The sequence below is a fragment of the Aquila chrysaetos genome, chromosome 13, assembly GCF_900496995.4.
Source record: "Aquila chrysaetos chrysaetos chromosome 13, bAquChr1.4, whole genome shotgun sequence".
Lineage (NCBI taxonomy): Eukaryota > Metazoa > Chordata > Aves > Accipitriformes > Accipitridae > Aquila > Aquila chrysaetos.
This window is the reverse complement of record NC_044016.1, coordinates 14,986,422-15,005,116: the sequence shown is the minus strand read 5'-3', so window position 1 is coordinate 15,005,116 and position 18,695 is coordinate 14,986,422. Positions and strand designations below refer to the sequence as shown.

General features: G+C 39.3%; 1 long non-coding RNA gene across 4 annotated transcripts in view; it reads left to right on the top strand.

The window, feature by feature from the left end:
• LOC115349933 overlaps positions 1 to 12,230 on the top strand; it is a 47,060-nt gene extending 34,830 nt beyond the window's left edge. Inside the window, exons 3-6 of one of the 4 annotated variants that reach the window (XR_005933830.1) lie at positions 6,087 to 6,200; positions 6,445 to 6,504; positions 6,803 to 6,902; positions 9,644 to 12,230. This is a non-coding gene — a long non-coding RNA (uncharacterized LOC115349933). The remainder of the gene's footprint in view (positions 1 to 6,086; positions 6,201 to 6,444; positions 6,505 to 6,802; positions 6,903 to 9,643) is intronic. The other 3 variants (XR_005933831.1, XR_005933832.1, XR_003926280.2) reach the window with 3 other exon arrangements.
• The last annotated feature ends 6,465 nt before the right edge of the window (positions 12,231 to 18,695 follow it).

Sequence of the window (18,695 nt, the reverse complement as noted above, 5' to 3'; positions counted from 1 at the left end):
TTTGTATACAGTAGTAATGCTTAGCAGCAAATTATTGAGCAGACAGATGTAGGCACAACAAATTCTTGAAGTCTTAAGAAAACTTTCAAGTGCAGTATTCTGATTTGGGCAATTTTTGTCCTCAGTGTCAGGAAAACAATTCCCCTAGATGCACTTTGTTGCTTAAAAGCTCTGTGATTTTGATAAAGTTATTTTGGACATCAGAACTTCAAAAGCTGAAATGATCTAAGGTGTTAGAATAAATGTGTATGCAGAGTTCAGTCTTCGTGGCTTTACAGAATTACTCAGACTCCCTTTATTTAAGAAAGGAACCACATTTCCCACGTCCTAAAAGTGCCAGTCCTCCAGTGAAAAGAAGAACTTGGTAATCCTCAGCTTGATGATAGGGGACAGTGAGATGCAGAAATAAGTGTTCCTTGAACACACTGATATAGATGCACATGCAGGGGTTAAAAGGTTCACAGCTCAGAGGAAATCGTATAGTGGCTAAAAGCTACCTGGCAAACAAGGTCAGCTCTGAGGCTATTGTAAGTTTTCTACTCAGTGGCCATAACACTCCTACTCTAAAACAACTTATTTAATTGTCACTGCAAGCAATGAATGCCCAGAAGAAGCAGTTCTTTTATAATTGGAATGGGCTGAGTTACTTTTCATGGCTGGAACTGAACTAGACAAATGGTCAAAAATATTTGAATGGTCTTGGCAATGTTTGGTACTGTGTAACTACGGACAAAATGTAATGATTACATGGTAACTAGAAAGATGCATGCCAGGTTAGTAGTGTGAGAATGCCTTGGCAAATTACATTAATGAGTGCATGGGACACACTCCGGTACAGCTTCCATTAGTCATATGAGCATGTTTGATGAGAATGAGATGTGTCCGGAAGCGTGAGCAAACACAGTCTGAACCAAGTGCTCATCCTGTTAATAGGAAAGACTCCCAGAGTCATACTATTGTGATCCGTCTTTCCATGTGTGTTCACACATCCTGATCCATGAAGCTGCAATGACCTGTCAAGGCGCTTGCAGTCAGTTGTTCAAAGACACTTAGGGCAAATACACATTTAGTAGAATTGCCAGAAGCTATCAGATACTTACTACTTTTGATTTAATGGTGATTTTTGTGAAAATCCAACTGAGTGCTAGGTCCACTAAAGAGCTTCTGTGTTCTAATGCACCTAATGGAATTTATGCAGTAAAGGTGTACTATACTGCGCTGAGGACCATGCCTGGGCACCTTGGGAGGGAATGTACAAAACTCTGCACATACCAAGGAAGAAACTGCTAGCAGGTAGGAATTGTTTAGAAGAAGATAGGACTTAGCTTACTTCACCTTTCTCTGCATTCAGATGCAGTTCAGCCTCCTTCCTCCCAGGATCCTCAGCCGTGAACTGTTGTTGAGTGACGCAGCTCGGCGCTGCATGGCTAATGTAATCTTCTGTAGTTTCCCAATGTACAAACAGCTCCCCCAAACTCTTCAGCCACTTTCAGGCCCTTCTTCAGCTCCTAAGGTGTCTCCTTTTCAGCAGCTTTTCAAAGTGCTAATTTGCAGCCCACTGCTCCTTTTCTCACATTGTTTTTACTCCCTCTAAAATAAATCTCTCCTTCTCTGACCCTACTTAACTGTCTTGTAGTGGTTACAGAGACACCAGCCTCCCAATTCAGTAGGATTAACACTGATACTGATCTACAATTTCATTTCTTTGCTGATCAGAATTAGTCTCTCCAACTGTTGTCTCAACAATCAGCGTCATTCTTTTTGCAGCATTGATATTTTTCAGCTCTACAAACTCTTACATTTTCTAGCCTGATGAAGGGTCCACAGAGTCAACTAGTGTAACCATTTATACAACATAATCCATGGAAATATACATAATGAGAAGAGAAAACTTTAGTCTTGTTTATGGTCATTTATGGTCACGTGCTGAAGTACTGTAACTGATTTTAGATATTTTGTTTAAAAAAAGTTGTCTAAATCTTGAGCTATGTAAGAAAAGTGATGGTAGGCTTGCAAAATAAGACCCATGGTATGATGTTGAGAGAATTAATCACATTAATTCCAGGAAGTTTAAAGTGACCTCTTATTGTGCACAATAGAAAGAAAATGATAAAGAGATGATATTTGATTATTCTCATTAGTTAATAATAAAGAAAGAAAGAAAAAAAAAAAAGTGGCCCTAAGCATTATGAGGAGAAAATTAGATTTATATATCAGGGAAAAGTTTATAAACATAAGGACTAATAGCCAAGGAAACCAGCTGCCAAATGAAGGTTTGGAATCAGCACCACTGAAGATATTCAGGGCTTGGCTAGACATCTATCTATCAAAAAAGGATAAAGAAACCAGTCCAGCCACAATGTAGGGATAATCCAACAGAGTTCCCTGCCAAATTTCTACCCTGAATAGTGTATGATTTAGTTGGAATGGAAAAGGAAAGCACTTTGGCTTGCTAGATCTTTCACTGATATAATCTTAAAAACACAAATTCTTCTGTCTTTTAAAAAAATTATTGCTAGTAACTTTTAAAAAAAATTTTATTTATTGTAACTGGAGTGTGTAGGCTTTGCTGTAGTTTGAGACACACTGATCCTAGCTTAGAATGCTGCTACATTTTCTTGAAATTAAAAAAAAATCTCTTTAGAATAAAAAAATAGCTCTTAGAATGAAAAATTGTTTCACATCTTTTCACAGCAATTTTCTGGACTTTGTCAAATCACTCATACCAAGCCTGAGGAAAGACTGTCAGGAAGATATTTATTTTTTGCATGCTTAATTAGAGGTATGAAGGGTGGTAAGACTGAGGCTTAGGATAGTTATAATGGTACGGTTAGCCTTTTACCTCTATTTGCTTCCAGTACAGGCCAAGAGGGATATTTCTTATTCATTACTTCTGAGTTACTGTTCAGATGGGTGGTAATGGCCTAGTTCTAGTGGGTAGGTAACACTCATACAGTACAGTGCTCAAGACTGAATTGAGCTGGCAGGCTAAGACTACTGGTCATCAAGAACTGGGGTTCAGATTTTTAAGAGTATGCAGGTCTTTAACATTCAAGTAGCTGCCTATTGCAATTTTGAAGATTTTGAAAGCACTCACCTTGAGCTGAAGTAAGTGGAGTTAAGGTACCTAAGCGCTTTACAGAAAGCTAAGTATACATTTATCTGGAACATTGAACACCTTTAAAATTACAGCCTAGCACCCTCCACAAATTTTCAATGAAACTCTGATTCACCACTTTTCAATGCAGCCTCGATAAGCCTCTGATTTCTGCATTGTTTATACGAGCACATACTGTAAAAGAGAAGATGGATGACAGTTGGTTAGCTTTCAACTACACTGCTGCAAGCGTAGTCTCCTTTCACGGCAATGTCTTCCAAAGTATCAGTCATATCAGAGATGGCAGGCTAGCACAGAGATGAAGTAGATAATACAGTTTTAAAGAGGCTGTTTCAGAAATAGAATTAGCCTTAAATAACAAATGATTCTTCAGGCTAATTGAGTGAGTACTGATTTTCTGCAGAAATGTAACACATTGAATTTAATATTTGCAAGCATAGTACTGTCTATACCTTGCATTCCCTAATTTATACTGTAAAAATCAGTGCTAGTTTCTATGAAATGCTGTAGAGTAGATCAAGGCTAATTCTTTGTGCGAATAAGTCTGCCACGTTGTCACTCTGCTTTATGAAAATGTGTCACATGATAGAAGGGAAGTATGATATCTGCTATCTGATGTATACAATTGAAAAGGAAAAACACAGAGTGAAATCTTCAAGCCACATTAGCCAAAGTGAACAGATAAGAAAGGGTACAACACTGGAATTGTAAACAATCAAGCAGAGATTACACCTCTATGTAGAACTGTGCATCCTTTTTAGATGTGAAAACTAAAATGTAGATAGTAGAAAATAAAAAAACTGTTTTTCACAGAAAATGTTCAAAATGCTGTATGAATGGGTCAATAATCATTATGTGTATAAAAAAATGTTATTTTATGTCTCACTTGAAACTGGTCTGCAAACGACACAATTTACAAGCAAGGAAATTAGCTGCCTCTGGACTCTGATTGGGCTCATGTATGTATGTGCATCCTGTGCCCTCACACCCAGCTTCTTGCCAGAACTCTGATGGTGTCACTGACTGCATACCACAGCTCTCACTGCTGCCCCACCAGCCTGGCCTGGCATCCAGCACACCCTTCTCAACCACCACAGGAAACAGGTCATGTATGTGCTGCTCATCGCCTCTATCTTCTGTTCTGAACATTTCTGTGAAACCACATGTGCTCAAGTTTGTAAATATGGACATCAGATAAAATGCAAGGAAGCCTCACCATCGGAAGATCTTGCCTTTGAATGTGGCAAAGTCTCCATTTACCTTGTTCCTTCCCCCTCCACCATCAAGAGAGAAACCATGATGACAGGAAGAGCGCACCATTTCCTCTCAAAGAGACTCATTACTGCTGTCAGTAGCTCACATTTACCCAGATTTTGGTCTTTCAGTGTTCGTGCACTTTCAGCTGCACAAAATATGAGACTTACCTGTACATTTTAAGTCACTTAAATAGGACATTTTGGTAGAAGAAACAGTCAAATCATGTTACCACATAACGGGAGCTTTTATCCTTGACCATTCCAGCAGTGCTGCTGACTGCTGAGCTAGGTCTTAGTAAGAATGTGCAAGTTGTGCTATTTTTACTTGCTACTGGTGTAGCACTGGACTTGTTTGGAATAATTAATTTATTCTTGCATATACAGGTATATATCTGGCAACAAGAATTTAGAGGAATTTTCTGAAGCTAAGAGAATTCTCACAAGACTTCCATTGAGGAGGGAGAGAAAAAAACCTTGCTGAAAGAAGCTTTGAATGAACTTTGACATTCCCTTCAAAATACTCACGTTTTTGCTTGTGGCAAGCACACTTCATTACCCTTGTCGTGCCACTTCATAACTTCTTCTTAACTTTTTATATTTTACTCACTTGTCTAGTTCAGTGGGTTTTATTCCCTGGTTTTCAGCCACTACCCTTTCCCAGTTTTCACTCTTTCTGTCTTGCACACAGACACCATCTGGCTTTACCCCCGGGGTTTCCTAGACAAGGGCAATCTAGTTAGCCTTGTGAAATCCAAACCCCAGGCAAAACAAAAACTGTACAAAACCTCCACAAGACAGGCTTTCTCACTTTTGTGTCAGGGGCATCTACATTACCCATAGCAACTGTCAGAACAGAAGTCACATCTTGAACAGTAAGTTATCTTCTCAACCAACCTACTCTTTTCCCCAAACTTTTACTTTCAATTTACTGGAGTTACTACAAGTCTGTTCTGGTCAAGAGAAAGTTTGACGTGTGTGTGTGTGTAATTACAGGGCTTCAGAGTAGAACATGTAAGAAACTGTCTATAAAAATGCTTGGAATAAAGTAGATTGAGAACAGATTTACTAAAGAAATTAGGAAGTCATTCCAGTGTTCTTTTCTGTTCTAAATAACATAGTGCAAATGAATCTCTGAGGCAAGATTCTGGACAAAGACATTCCTTTGAAAAGAGACCACAAGATTCCTGGTCTTCTTAATGGAGAAAACAGAAAGAATTGGTCTTGGTCTGGGACTCTCAAAATGCGGATCCTTTTGAACAATGTGGACAAGTACAGATTATTGTCCAATGTATTCATCCTTGAGCAGAAATAAACCAAGTTTCTGTGTGCTCTGACTGTTTCATAGGAGCTGGGAAAAAAAAAAAAAAAAAAAGAACCCCTCCGTTTCTTTTTTTATGTGTGCTAGTTTCCAAAGTTTCTAAAGGAATTTATTTGGGCAAGGCATTTCAAGATGTATATCTGATTTTCTCTGAGAAATTATCATCTAGTTGCACAGTTCAGTGGTTTGGAGCCAGATATTCTTTTATTTCAGGCTTTGGGAATCTAAAGTCAGTAGGGAACTGCATACCTACATAGGTGCAATTCCCTGGTGCTGGCCACAGAGTGAGGACTGAGGTAACTTCTCCACAGCAATACAGCCATCCCAACTTCTAAAGACTTGATTTTTATTTTTCTTTGTTTTTTGTATTTTGTTGTCCCCTCTGACTTAACAGTTACTCCTGTGTGTCTTCACAAGAGGAGTGTGTATCACAGTCCTGCTCTGACAGCATAGGCTCAGTGAAATGAAGAAGACAAGCAAGTTTTCTACTGTTGTACACCATAGAAAGGTAAAAATACAACCAGCCACTTTCTCTGCTTGGCAGTCACAGGATTGGAAAGGAGGGTGTATGTAATGATAGCTGGGGACCAGTGATATAGATAATAACTTTCAACCTTGTTAAATGCCCTGTGAAAAGCAGTATATATTGCTGTCTGCTCTCAGTATGGTTGAGGTTGTATGACATTTAGATGATAAAAGATGGTCATGTAAGAAACAGGTGATATATCAGATGTGCTATCTTTGCTTTACAGTGTTCTCCAGTGAAAACCACAATTTCACTTTGATTTAATGAGCATGCCCTGATGACATTGGTATGTTTATATTTTGACATGATCAGAAGAGAAGTAGACTGGCTAATGTTAGCAGGGAACAGTGTCTGATATTAATCAGATAGTTTTATAGCTAGAATTTTGCAGTCTAGAACTGGGGGTTTGTTGCTCTTTGAGCTTTCTTCTACATGTTTTTTTCAGTCAACACTGTACAGAGAAAAGCCTTGCTGGTGGAAATTCTTGTGTCAGTTAATAAACTCAGTTATTTATCAACAATCTTAGAAGGGTGACTTTTAAAGGATGTGAGATGTAAATCAGCAATCTCTGTTTTTAATCACAGTGGATGCACAGGTTCCTTTTGAGTCCTAATGAAGAAGTTTGGAGCTGGAGACCACAACATGTCTGAATTAATTTTGATGTTCATTTTGCACATTTCCAAGGTATCTAAGATGTGGCTAATAATAATAGCAGGTGTTGTCTATTTGTCTCAGCATGTGGCATGAAAGTAGTGTGGTCACACATCTATGTGTTATTTAGGTGGTGTCAACATGTCAGCAAGTGGGATGGCAGAAAGCCAGATTAAATCACTTTTGATTTTAAATACAGGACACTGAATAATAATGCTGTGTCACACTTGAGGACACTGGAATCTGGCAAATCAGCAGTAGCTCAATGTGTCAGGCTTATTTGAATGGCTTTCCCCCCCCGCCCCCGAATGATGAAGGAATCAAAATCAAGAGTCAAGGAAACTGTATAAAGTTGGCTTCTCCCCATGCCAAAGCAGAAGATTGTATCCAGTAAAGAGACCTTCTTTGATTGTTTAATATAGAGATGCATGGGGCTCTGCCCTCATGCAGGATTGTCTGTTCCTGAGACTAGGCAACTACCCTATGGTGCATCTGTTTGCCATTTATCTTTGTTGTCTCTGGAAGTGGTAAATAGGTTTGGTACCATTACTTTCTTTCATTAGTTTTTTGTAGAAGCTAATGCAACAGGTCTACAATCTCAAAAAGTAAGTGTATGTGTAAGAGGCAATCACGTGATTTAGAATGGGTGCTTTAAGGGTTTGAGCTCTCCCAAGAAAATCTAGGAGTGCTGTTTTCAACCATTGCTGCTTCTGCACCAGCTCTGATTTCTTGTATCACCCCTAGAGTTAGTTCACCTTGCCAGCTGGTAGAAAACTAACTCGGCAAAATAAAAACATGAATAGTTTTCTGTTGGTTTAGTAATCCAGTTGGGTTCACTGAAGAGCCACATGAAAATCAGAGAAAGTGGAAGGGAAGGAATGGACCTGCATTCCAGGGAAGGAAGGATGCAGGGGGTTGTGGAGGGAGCAGGACTGTTAGATTAATTTAGCCATACTGTGAAACCTCACCCTAGAATGGTTAATACACAGGGAGGGAGCTGTAAGAAGGTTAAAAGAAGCATCCAAAACCCTGGGATTCATTTTACCTTGTCACCATAATACCCTTTTTATGAAACTAGAGCTATGTATGCTCATAAAACCCCTTTGCTTTTTTTATTTTAAAGGATAATGCAAGCATTGGAGTCTGTGCACAGTTCTTTCAAGTTAAATGCTTAGTTCAACATTCCATTTCCTGGTAGAAAATGTTTTATATGAAAGCAACTTTAACCTTTCAGAAGGGTTCATTTACTGTTACGTTTGGTATCAGCTTTCCAAAAAATGCAGTCTGTATTTGGTGTATTATAGGTTCTGGTTTTAATATTGGTTTAGAAAAAAAAGAGTCATATGCCATAAGTCAGAAATAAAATATTGCGCCAGAATTCTCTCTATACATGAATTCACCCCCTTGAGTGTGTGGTTTAACGTAAGTTTGATCACTTAATGCCAAGACTTGGGCTCAATCTATCCATGAACCAGCTGGTAACAAATAACACATTCAACTCTCGGTCACAGGAAACTGTTAGGTTGCCTTTTTATAGACAACTACAGCCCTACAGCTCCTGATGCACAGGGGAATATCGTACGGATTTGGAAAGTGTTGAACACCTACCATATGCACATAAAGAAGGGTAATAAAGATGAAAGGCCTGAACCAAGCTTTAATTCCTATTTTTCTGCTTTTGATTTATCAGCTGCTTCTGCATTGCTGCAATTTTCTTTGGCCTAAAATTAGGTCGAGGATGCTTGAATTTCTTAGTTTGATCAAATCAGTCAAACTTAGGCTTCCCTCTCTGTCAGTGTAACAGATGAAAAACTTTGAAGTACTTTCTTGCTTTCATTTCAGAATTATTGTGCGTTCATTTCTGAAGTGCTGACTGCTGTAACAATCCACTGCAGTGGGCAGTTCCTGGCCATGTGTCACTGTTATGGAGGTGCTGCAGTCATAGTGAGATGGGCACTGAACTGGTAGAGCTGTATCAAGGTGACTCTGAACTAGAGCTAGGGCTGACTTGTTTGGGTGCAGGGCCATTAAAACATGGCTGAGCCGCTATAGGGACCTTAACAGCTTCTCTGCATAGTGCTGCGGTGTGCTGTGGGACTATCTCAGCCGTCAGGTTTGCTCAGGAGTCTCTGCACAGTCGTCCATTGCCATGTATGGATCCTCCACAGGACTTCTGCCATTGATAAGCACCTCTTGACAGAAAAAAGGGCTTTCAGACAGGCCTGGCCATGAGTGAGACAATAAAGGCTAACCCTCTGTGCTGCTGAGCCTCAGCTTCTAATAAAGGACTCAGAATTCGTAAGGGTAAAGCTTCAAAGTAAGTACAGATTTACAGAGGGAGAGCAGATAAGGGGTTGTAGCCCACCCATTAAGACCACCTGGTCTTAATATATGGTAGCAGTCAGCCTTTGTGTGACATACTCTTTCCATATCTTAACCCTGTTCCAAGGAGTGAGATTTCCAAGAATTCTGCTGGCGGTGTACTTGTCAAAGTTGGGTGCATTACAGAGGCTAAGTCTGTCAGTCATACATAATAGTTTTATCACCCCTTGAACTGCAGCAGCTAAATCTGACAGTGATGGTGAAGCAGAACCTTAGTAAAATAACGTTTATGATGTTTAATATCACTAATATTTTCTGTTGATGGATGCATGTCCAATGCTTTGAAGATGGAAAGGTCTGCAAAAATGCAAACTATTATTTTATCTGGAAATGTGTTTTGTGGCATCCCAAAGAGCATTCACATTTCTTATTCCTTTTTTGTGCATGTGCAGGAGTTCTCATGAATTTTCAGCCATGACTCCGTATGGGAATAATTTCATTGTAAGAAGAAGGCTTCCATTCTATCATGAAAAAAGGCTGCATGGAAATCACGGAAAGCTACAGAAGAAACTATCAGTCATTGTTTGAAAGCATTGTGGCCTATGGAGATGGAAACCAGAACGTGGATTTGCCTTCAAATTTTATAAGCTTTAGAAACCCAAATGATGAGAAACAAATGCGAAAAGTTCACAAAAGCAGTGGTTGCTTAAAAAAAAATAATTCTTAAAGCCGTGTTGCTTTTATGATGAACAGACCTAGCAAGAAGGATATTAATTATCTTGAATACCATTGTTTAAGCAGGTAGAGCTATTCCCAGTATTTTTTGGCTGCCACCTAGATTAGTGTTACAATCCTCAGTTGCTAACAATGAAGTTATCAGCCACTGGAACAAATTATTAAGAGGAACAGTGAGCTTACCATTTCTTGAAGTCTGCAAACTGAGAGTGGATGGTATGCTTTAGCAAACAATGGAGACACAGCTGTGTGAAATTATATGGTTGTACTAAAGAGAAGGGAACATGAGATATTGTATGTGGTCCTTTCTAGCCTTAAGAGCTACAGGTCTATAATTTCACAAATATCGTTACAAAGAACTCCTCAGAAGTAGTGATGACCATAGCACCAGTCTGAATCCATCTCCTGATTTGGGGTAGATTATTCCAAAGTATTTTAAAAAATTACAGACTGTAGTACAGTTTCTACATGTTTCTGTCATTACAAGTCATACTACTAGCATAATTTTACAATATTGGAAATCCCTTTTTGAGGACTAGAGAGATCCTTCCTCTCCCCTAAAGAGCTCAATGTACTTCAGTGCATGAAAGAGTCTATAAAGTAAGCATGCATGCTGTTGCTTTCCTACCTGATGCATTTCAGTCATTGAAATCTGAAATAAATATGCTAGATTCACTCAGTGAAATAAAAGACAATCCATGAAGGAAATTCTAAGATACTTCTCATTATTGTAGACCATTTCTAAGCTAAACTTTAGTTTTCCTCTCCTTGTAGGGTGATCTGGCACACTGCTTAAAAGAAGATTCTTTTTCTTTTTTTTTCCTATAGCAGTCCTCCAGCTGAGAACAGCTAAACCATTTTTCCCCCCATATTTCCAGTGTTTTGGAGCATGGAGCACTGCAGAAACTTAAATCTAGTGGGACAGTTGGAAGTTTGGGGAAGCTGTACCTGACTGAACAGCTGGACATGAAAGGAAATAGCTCTTCAATGTTGAGATGTATTTTTCTTGCTATAAAGAAAGAAGGAATTAAGTGACTACATGTTTGGCAGAAAGGCCTTGCCATTTCATGATGGCTCTCAAACATCATCTTTATAACTCCATTGAACTGTTTCTCTGATAAAAAAACCTGTAGCCTACACTACAAAGGGCTTTGAGTATGTGTATAGCATATACTGTTATCAGCAATCACCGCCATGGTCACAAAAGGTATTCCCTCAGTATGATTGAACCGTCTCATTAATCATAAGACAAAATTACTCCAGTGCCAGTATGTTTTCCATCCACAGACGTGGGTTTGGTAGCATAGCTAGGACAGCATAGTTGATGTCCTAACTAACACTAGAAGATCTGAAAAAACATCATGGTATAGCTTTTCAACTATTTCAGGGAAACTGATGTTATTGTGTCCAGAATGGATATGCATAATACCAGAGGCAGATTTTTAGTTTTTAGATTGTACTCAATGGGCGGTTACTCTTGTTTCTGTGAGTGTCTAAAACTCTCTTTGTGGCTCACTTATATATATGTACAATGTGCCTAAATAAATATCTCAACTGTCCCTCAGCTGGAGGGCTCTTTGCAAGACATGCTTTAGCCAAACACAGTGTGTCACTCAGATACAATGAAGGGAGCACAATACAAGAGAGCCCAGATTGCTTTATCAAGCACTCTCTTCTGGTCTTAAGTTTCATAAATTTATAACTTGTGCTGATTCAAATACGTTCAACTTTCTCTTGCTACCATGTTTTGTGCTCTTGAGAAAAGATGACTGGAAAAGCTGGATGCTGAAAAAGATGAGTGGCCTTTGACTGCTCTTAAGCTTTTCAAATATATTATCCTTTAAAAAAACCCACCAACCCAGTTTGTCATAACAGTTTCAGCATCAACAGTGACTAATCTGTTTGCCATGCAAAGGCCATAGTGAAATATAGGTGTTTATGTTTAATACTTTGATTTCATAAATCTACAAGAACAATTCTGGGTTGATTTGGTTGAAGGAACTGCTCAGTTTTAGTCCCCTAAAGACTATCTGTGTAGCTCTCTTCTAAAAAGTATAATAATAAAAAAAGCGGGGGGGGGGAGGGGAATAAGAAGTCACTAAACATTTGAAAGGTTGGAGGTCTAGACTATGTTTCCATTCATCAGGGTTGTTCTCAAGCTGATGTTCCCTTTGCTGTGTGGATATACAGAAAACAGTTTTCTTGTCCCACAAGGATTCTGTTGATTTTTAAATTTTAAGCCTGGCATGAGGCTCAGTGAATGTATGAGTGACTTAAGAAACAAATAAACATGTTTCATTTTAATACTGACCTTTTTTTTCCTTTTTTAACCTTTTAATATAAACTAAATTAAGTTTCAACAGGAGAAGATGCTTTTAACTGCAAAACCAAGACTTTTTGTTTTAAAAATGTTGAAATAGCACATTACTAGAATTTCAAAACCTGTGTTTCCAATTTTTTTGAGGACAGGAAGCTCTTCTGGGAATAATTTCAGTTTGGATGAATTGTCAGTTGTGACCATCTCTCTTCTTCTCTATGAAAGCCCTGTTTTCACTCCCAACTCTAAACCCAGGCTTCCAATACTTTCCAGAAGTCTAACGTATGATTGCCTTAGTTACCCTACTGATGCATTAGAGTGAGACATAGATTTTGGGCAACTATCTTTATCCATTGGTGGAATAAGACAACAGAGAGAGTGTTGTGATGTCTTAACTGGGATTCTTCTTCCTCTACAAGTACTTGAGATTGTAATAGTTCTGTTTTGTGTTTTGAAGTTTCACGTACATACCGTTTCATGTCAATTATTGGTTCGCAATTTGTAAACAAGTAGATGAGAGTTACATGTATGCTAGAAATTAATTTCATTAACACAGTGCTTTTTTCCATTACATCTGTCAAGAAGGATTATTTTCTTATAACTAATGACCATGGTGGTGTTGATGGGACAAAATCTGATACCTTTGGTGAAGGATTATTAATGAACCCTGCTTTACGAAGTCTGGATGGCTCTTATACCTGGAAATGAACAATGGATTTTTTTTTTCATTTTTGATGGCAATATTTGTATATATTTGCATTACCCTAGAAATAAATTCCTTTCATGATTTGACTGAATGGACGTCTATTGTGCTAGGAAGAAACTAAGGTACCAATTGACCTGCAGCCAGAGGAGCTGCTCTGCAGGCTGGAGATGGAGGAGGCCCTAGTGGTGGAACGGAAGCACCAAGGGCTCAGTAAGGTCTGCACAAATACTGCCAAATTATTCCAGCAAAAGTCCTTACATTTCTTTCCTGTGTGAGAAGAGAAAGCCAAGTTGAGGTGTTCAGAGCTCTGAAAAGAGGGGATGGTTCATAGGTATTGAATAAGGAAGTTCTCAAATAAGTAAGAAGGGGTTTCTTCCTGGCTGAAACCAAAAAGGCCTTGCACTCAGCAGGCTCTTCCCTTCCCTCCTCCAACCAAGCACTACTGTAAAATGTCTACCAGTTAGTAAATGTATGTTACTTTATATGGGAACAAAGTACTGACATTTTTAATAGTTTTAATAGCTCGTAATCCTGCTGTTTGGTAATATTTTAAATGTGTTTTATTCACAAAATTGCATAATTTACTCTGCTATACTTCCATAGGCATCATTAACGTGCACAGCTTTAGAGTGTCAGGGCCCAGGGGGCACCAACAGGCCTCAGTGTCCCTACCTGGGTCCTGGGGCTCCCCCACCCTGCCTGCAGCCCAGGATCCCACGTCAGCCCCCCAGGGCCGTCAGCCTCTGCCCCAGCGATGCTGCAGCAGGGCTGGGCTCCAGCCTTGCCCACAGCCTGGCCTGGCCTTGGCCTGTACCGGTCCCCAGGGAGGTGCCCAATGCCTGGGGCTGGGGCTGCCTCAGTGTCCCCCAGCTGCTCACTCCTGGCTTCAGTGGTGGGACAGGCCCTGGCTGGTGAGGCCCTGCCCTGATGGACCCGTGGAGAGCTCTCCGCTGGTAGCAGTGCCCTGGCTCCAGGGAGCCACTGTCCCTCATAGCACCCTGGCATAGAGTTTGCGGTGAGTCCTTGCTACCCACAGTGAGTAGAGATACAGCCGTTGTGTCCAGATACAGCAGACACAGCCTTTTCTAACAATATATTCTTGTGAGGCAGTGATGGCCTCCAGAAGGAAAGGACTCCTCATGGTAGAGGTGCTGTCCTTCATTCTCAGGAATGAACCATGCTTCCGATGAAAGCAGGTATTGGAAACTGCCTTTTCTTACCCTTGTAGTGTATTCCCTTGAAGTACGCGGTGCTCGCGTGCTGTATGACAATAATGCAGCTGGATCAAAAGTGAAATTTTCAGTTGTCAGCTTTCTGAAATTAAGTACACATTTACAGCTTTTCAGAATTGAAAATAGCTCTACTCTTTTGTTTCAGGCTTAGCTGAGAAAGAGCTGAGATTTTGTAATGCAGATATTATCTTTACATAATAGCTTATATCAAAAGTTTTCCATCAGAAATGGTGAAGGCCTTGTGTGGGGATGCCTGGCTTCAGTGGGGTTTCCAGCGTGTTATTCAGTCACAGTAAGTTCCAGCACAACACATTCTGAAGCTCAGATGGTATTAAGATACACTTTAAGATATATTTGTATTCTTAGGTCTCTCTTTTTCTTTTTTTTTTATAAAGCAAAGTTTTGAAATCGTAACAAATAGTCTGAGGTCCATCTGGAGACTGATTAACACTGTCTCTGGGATCAAGATGTCTTCATTTGCTAGACAGCTGAAGGGAAATACATTTTCTCCATTGCAGTGTCTGTATATCCTGAATATTATCAGGAGCACTCTTCTGAGCTGGAGAAATTAGCAGTGGCCTCTGCAAAGCATCAGCACTTCTCTGTAGTCCCAGAGAGGGATGGTGCTTCATGATGCATCTTTTTCCAAGTAATAGTTTTGAAAGATGCATCCCATTATCCTTCCAGCCTAGGAAACCAGAGGTCTTTTCTGTTTTCTGTGCCAAGACCTCCTTGCACCCATACTGCAAACTGGCAACGCACAAAGAGCAGCCAGTGGAATATCCCACTAGCCAAATGTATTACCAAAATTAAATGCCCTTCTTGTGTACTAGCCTTCATGTAACAGAGCACTCAGTTTCATCCCTTGCTGTCTGTGCTAATCAGTAGCACTCTTTTGCTATCCAGTTCATTTTGTATTGTTTCAAATCCTAAATTTGAAGCATAACACCAGTGTTATTTTTGGACTGACAGAGCACCAGTGCATTGTAGAAGATCAAAGGAGAGATTTTGGCAGTGGAGTAGGGAGCAACAGGGGCTTGTGGTGCTGCCCTTTGCACTTGGAGTTGAGGCAGGAATTGAGGCTTGTGACGGAGGGCAGGACTGTGCTCTGCTTTCTGTGGGGCACAAGCAGTTTGCAGTTGAAGGCAGAGGAGATTTGGTTTTCGTGCACCTCTTGAGCACCGAGAAAGTGACTAACTGCTCTTTCATTTTGAAACTGAAAAGGAAGCACATCAGCTTGTGGTTCTGCTGCTAAAATAATTTGTTTCAATGGCACTTCTTGTTTCTGAATCCTGATGATCATTTGATTTTGCTGATTGTGAGTTTGGAGCATCTGCAGACTCAGGAAAATTTCAGCAGCTTCTATCTGACATCACTTTTAATATCTTTCTTCATGCCTATGGGATAAGTACTTCTCTATAAAAAGAATAATGCTTCTTGTGTACAGTTACATGACAATTAAAAAAGGGCAATTATTTGGAGGTTAATGATAATGGTATTTAACTGCATTATCTACTTGGCCTGCTTACAGCTGACTCGTGGCAGTGTCCTGAACCTACAACTGCATAAAATGAGTGACAGGCATCATAGTACATAGAAACCTTGTTGAAAATAATATTGCCTCTGAAAATAATGTCTCAGGAGCCTAGTCTTAGTACTAAATTTTTACTCTGATCATATATATGTCTTGAATTGTCACTGTCTATTGGTTCAGAAGTAAGTTTGGTTGTTGCAACCTCGTCCTGTCATTGCGCTACTTAAACAGTATATTAAATATTGTATAAATACTTATGCATGGATGTTGTCAATAGATAATACGCATCCTCAAAATTGAGAATACGGTTAAATGTCTTTATAAATGAGAAAGGCATATAACATTTTGTAATGTTGATTTAAGTACCAGTCAGAAGAAGGAGCAGTGCTGATAAATAGTGTGAATAGTTAGGTTTAATTCTTTGTTAGGATAAAACAGAAGCACTGGATTTTGAATAACTTTATATTGGCTGCATTCACTAAGAAATGATGCTCCTAACTATTTCAGGCATTTGAGCAGGCTTATATATGTACTACAAGCTGAATAGAAGCCTGTTCTGTTGTTAGGTAATCATACACTTAATACTTGAAGAAAGATCCAGTTTTTATGTTGGGACATTTTTTTCTTTCCCACCTTTAGCAGCACATCTTCTATACTTCCACACTCAGCTTGGAATAATATTTGCAACCGTTGTTATCCGTAGATTGGTCCTAACCTGACTTCATCATACCTCAGCTCCTGCCTTCAGCTTGAATTCTTGCAGGGGCAGCTTTGGAGTTTGACTGAAGGAACTTGTTTGTAATACAGCTATGAAGGGCAGCATTTCATACTGACTCACAAGAAGGGAAGATTTATTCTGGACTTAGGAGAAGTTACTTTTATGCATATTTTGGAAAATTGAAGGTAAATAAGTAGCCTTCTACCCCTTTTCCCCTGAAGGAAAGAAATTTGACAGCTGCAAATGGAACAGGCTGAAGCCATTTTGGAGATGGATGTTTAAGTTGTACAGCATGGATGGGATTGTTTAATAAGTATTCTCTCTTTTTCTTTCATTACATGAGGTTTTGCTTTTCTTGGATCACACAGATTCTTGTAAAAATGTAACAAGCTACTATTCTGAATATGCCAAATAAGAAACAGATGGATCTCTTTAGAGAATAGTCTATCAGTAATATTAATGGGATCTCATGTTTAGGGACCAGGCACCTCCCTTTCCTCATGCCAGCCTTCTTGGCCTGAACAAAGAGGCTCTTCTAGCAATGATTTGCACATGGCGAAGGAGAAAAAGGAGGTTTTGGTAGCTACAAAATAAAGCATGGCATTTTTTCTCTTTTCACAATGTATTTTGAATGTGCTATACCCTCGGCTATTATGCACAAGGTTTTCTGTGGTGGACTGATTTAAAGACAAGGCTTGACCCTGTTGTCAATGTCTCTTTCACATCACAATTGAACTGGTGTAACTCCATTGCCTCAGTGGAATTCCTCTGACTTCAGTGTGATCCTCTCCGATTAATACCACGTGGAGCTATATTCATGTGACTAAGCAAGACCCTTCTGAATGAAGAAAATTCCAGCTGGTGTAGTGTTCAGTAGGATGTACATAATACTCCTTAGACACCAACTTATTCATTTTAGATTAGAGCTTTACTTCAGGTTTTGCATTATCTTTTTGTTTAAGCTGAAGTGGCCCTGTAGTCTCCTGTTCTCTTGCCTCATGACACCTTTCTCAATAAAGAAAGCTTAGTGGTATGAATGACTGAGTACCTCTACTTCATGAACAACACCTTCATATAACACATAACATACATTTCTGTGCTATATACTATCAAAACCTGACTTACCTGCTGTGCTGAAAGTAAGCAAGAATAGCAGCTTCAGAAATGGCTGAAGTATGCCCTTTTGAGCTAATTAGATCTTTATAAGTATACTCGGTGTGTCAAGCCTTGGGTCGCCTGTGAGACAGCCAAGTGGGTGAAGGCAAGCATGAGATGGATTTTGTGATTCTTGTAGCCACCCTGACTGCTCCCAAGGGTGTTATGGGCAAAGCATGTGAGTTGCACAAAAGATGCACTTCAGAAAAATCAGATAATAAAACTGAGATCTTCCTTTACTGCTATTATTTTCTTTTACTTGGGATATTTCCAAAGTTGGGCAGATGGGATGCACAGTACTTGTTTGTTGATGAAATGATAACTTAACCTAGATAAAGCACATACATACTGTTATTTTAATAAAATTAATAAAATTAATAAAAGAAACAAGGCTCACGTTTAAAAGGGAAATGTAATACAGTAAACATCCTTTTTTTACTGGCCTAGTTATTTTTCTAAACTTGTGCCAGGCTGAGGTATTTGCCTTCCACAATAGAATTTTTGCAAGAGTCTGCAAGTTCTGTAATACCTTTTCCAGTGCCTGTTGAGTGAGCCAAAGGTCTGTGGTCAAGTGGGCATCTCAGTTACAACTCTTTATTGAGCATCTAATACATTAGCCTTTAAGTCCCACAGACCTTTCTCTTCCTGAGCAAAGGTGTTGAGCATTTAATTTTCAACTTCATCCTAGTTCCAAGGAAAACACCAGAAAATGAATCCAGTCTTCAACTGGTGATGTCCACGGGTCTTGGTTGTCCATGATGTTTTGGATTAAACTATTCAAAGTGATCAGGAAGATAATTTTTTTAAAAAAGTTTGATTTAAAAACAACCTGAAAACACAAGGAAAAAACTTATGTTTTCAAATTTTAACCCTATTTCCCTTAGAGCACTGATTTTTTTTCAGTAGTTATGGAAGTCTTGTTAGGATGTCCTATTCAGATTTTCTCACCTTTTTGTGCATTTCACCTTCAATGCATTTTAGAACAATTTTAAAGTAAATATTTGATAGGTCCAGTCTGGTTCAGTAGATGTTATTGCCAATCCTCTCAAACTGTAGTAAGATTACTTGTTGTAAACAAGGTAGAGATAAGAATGGAAGTAGATGGGG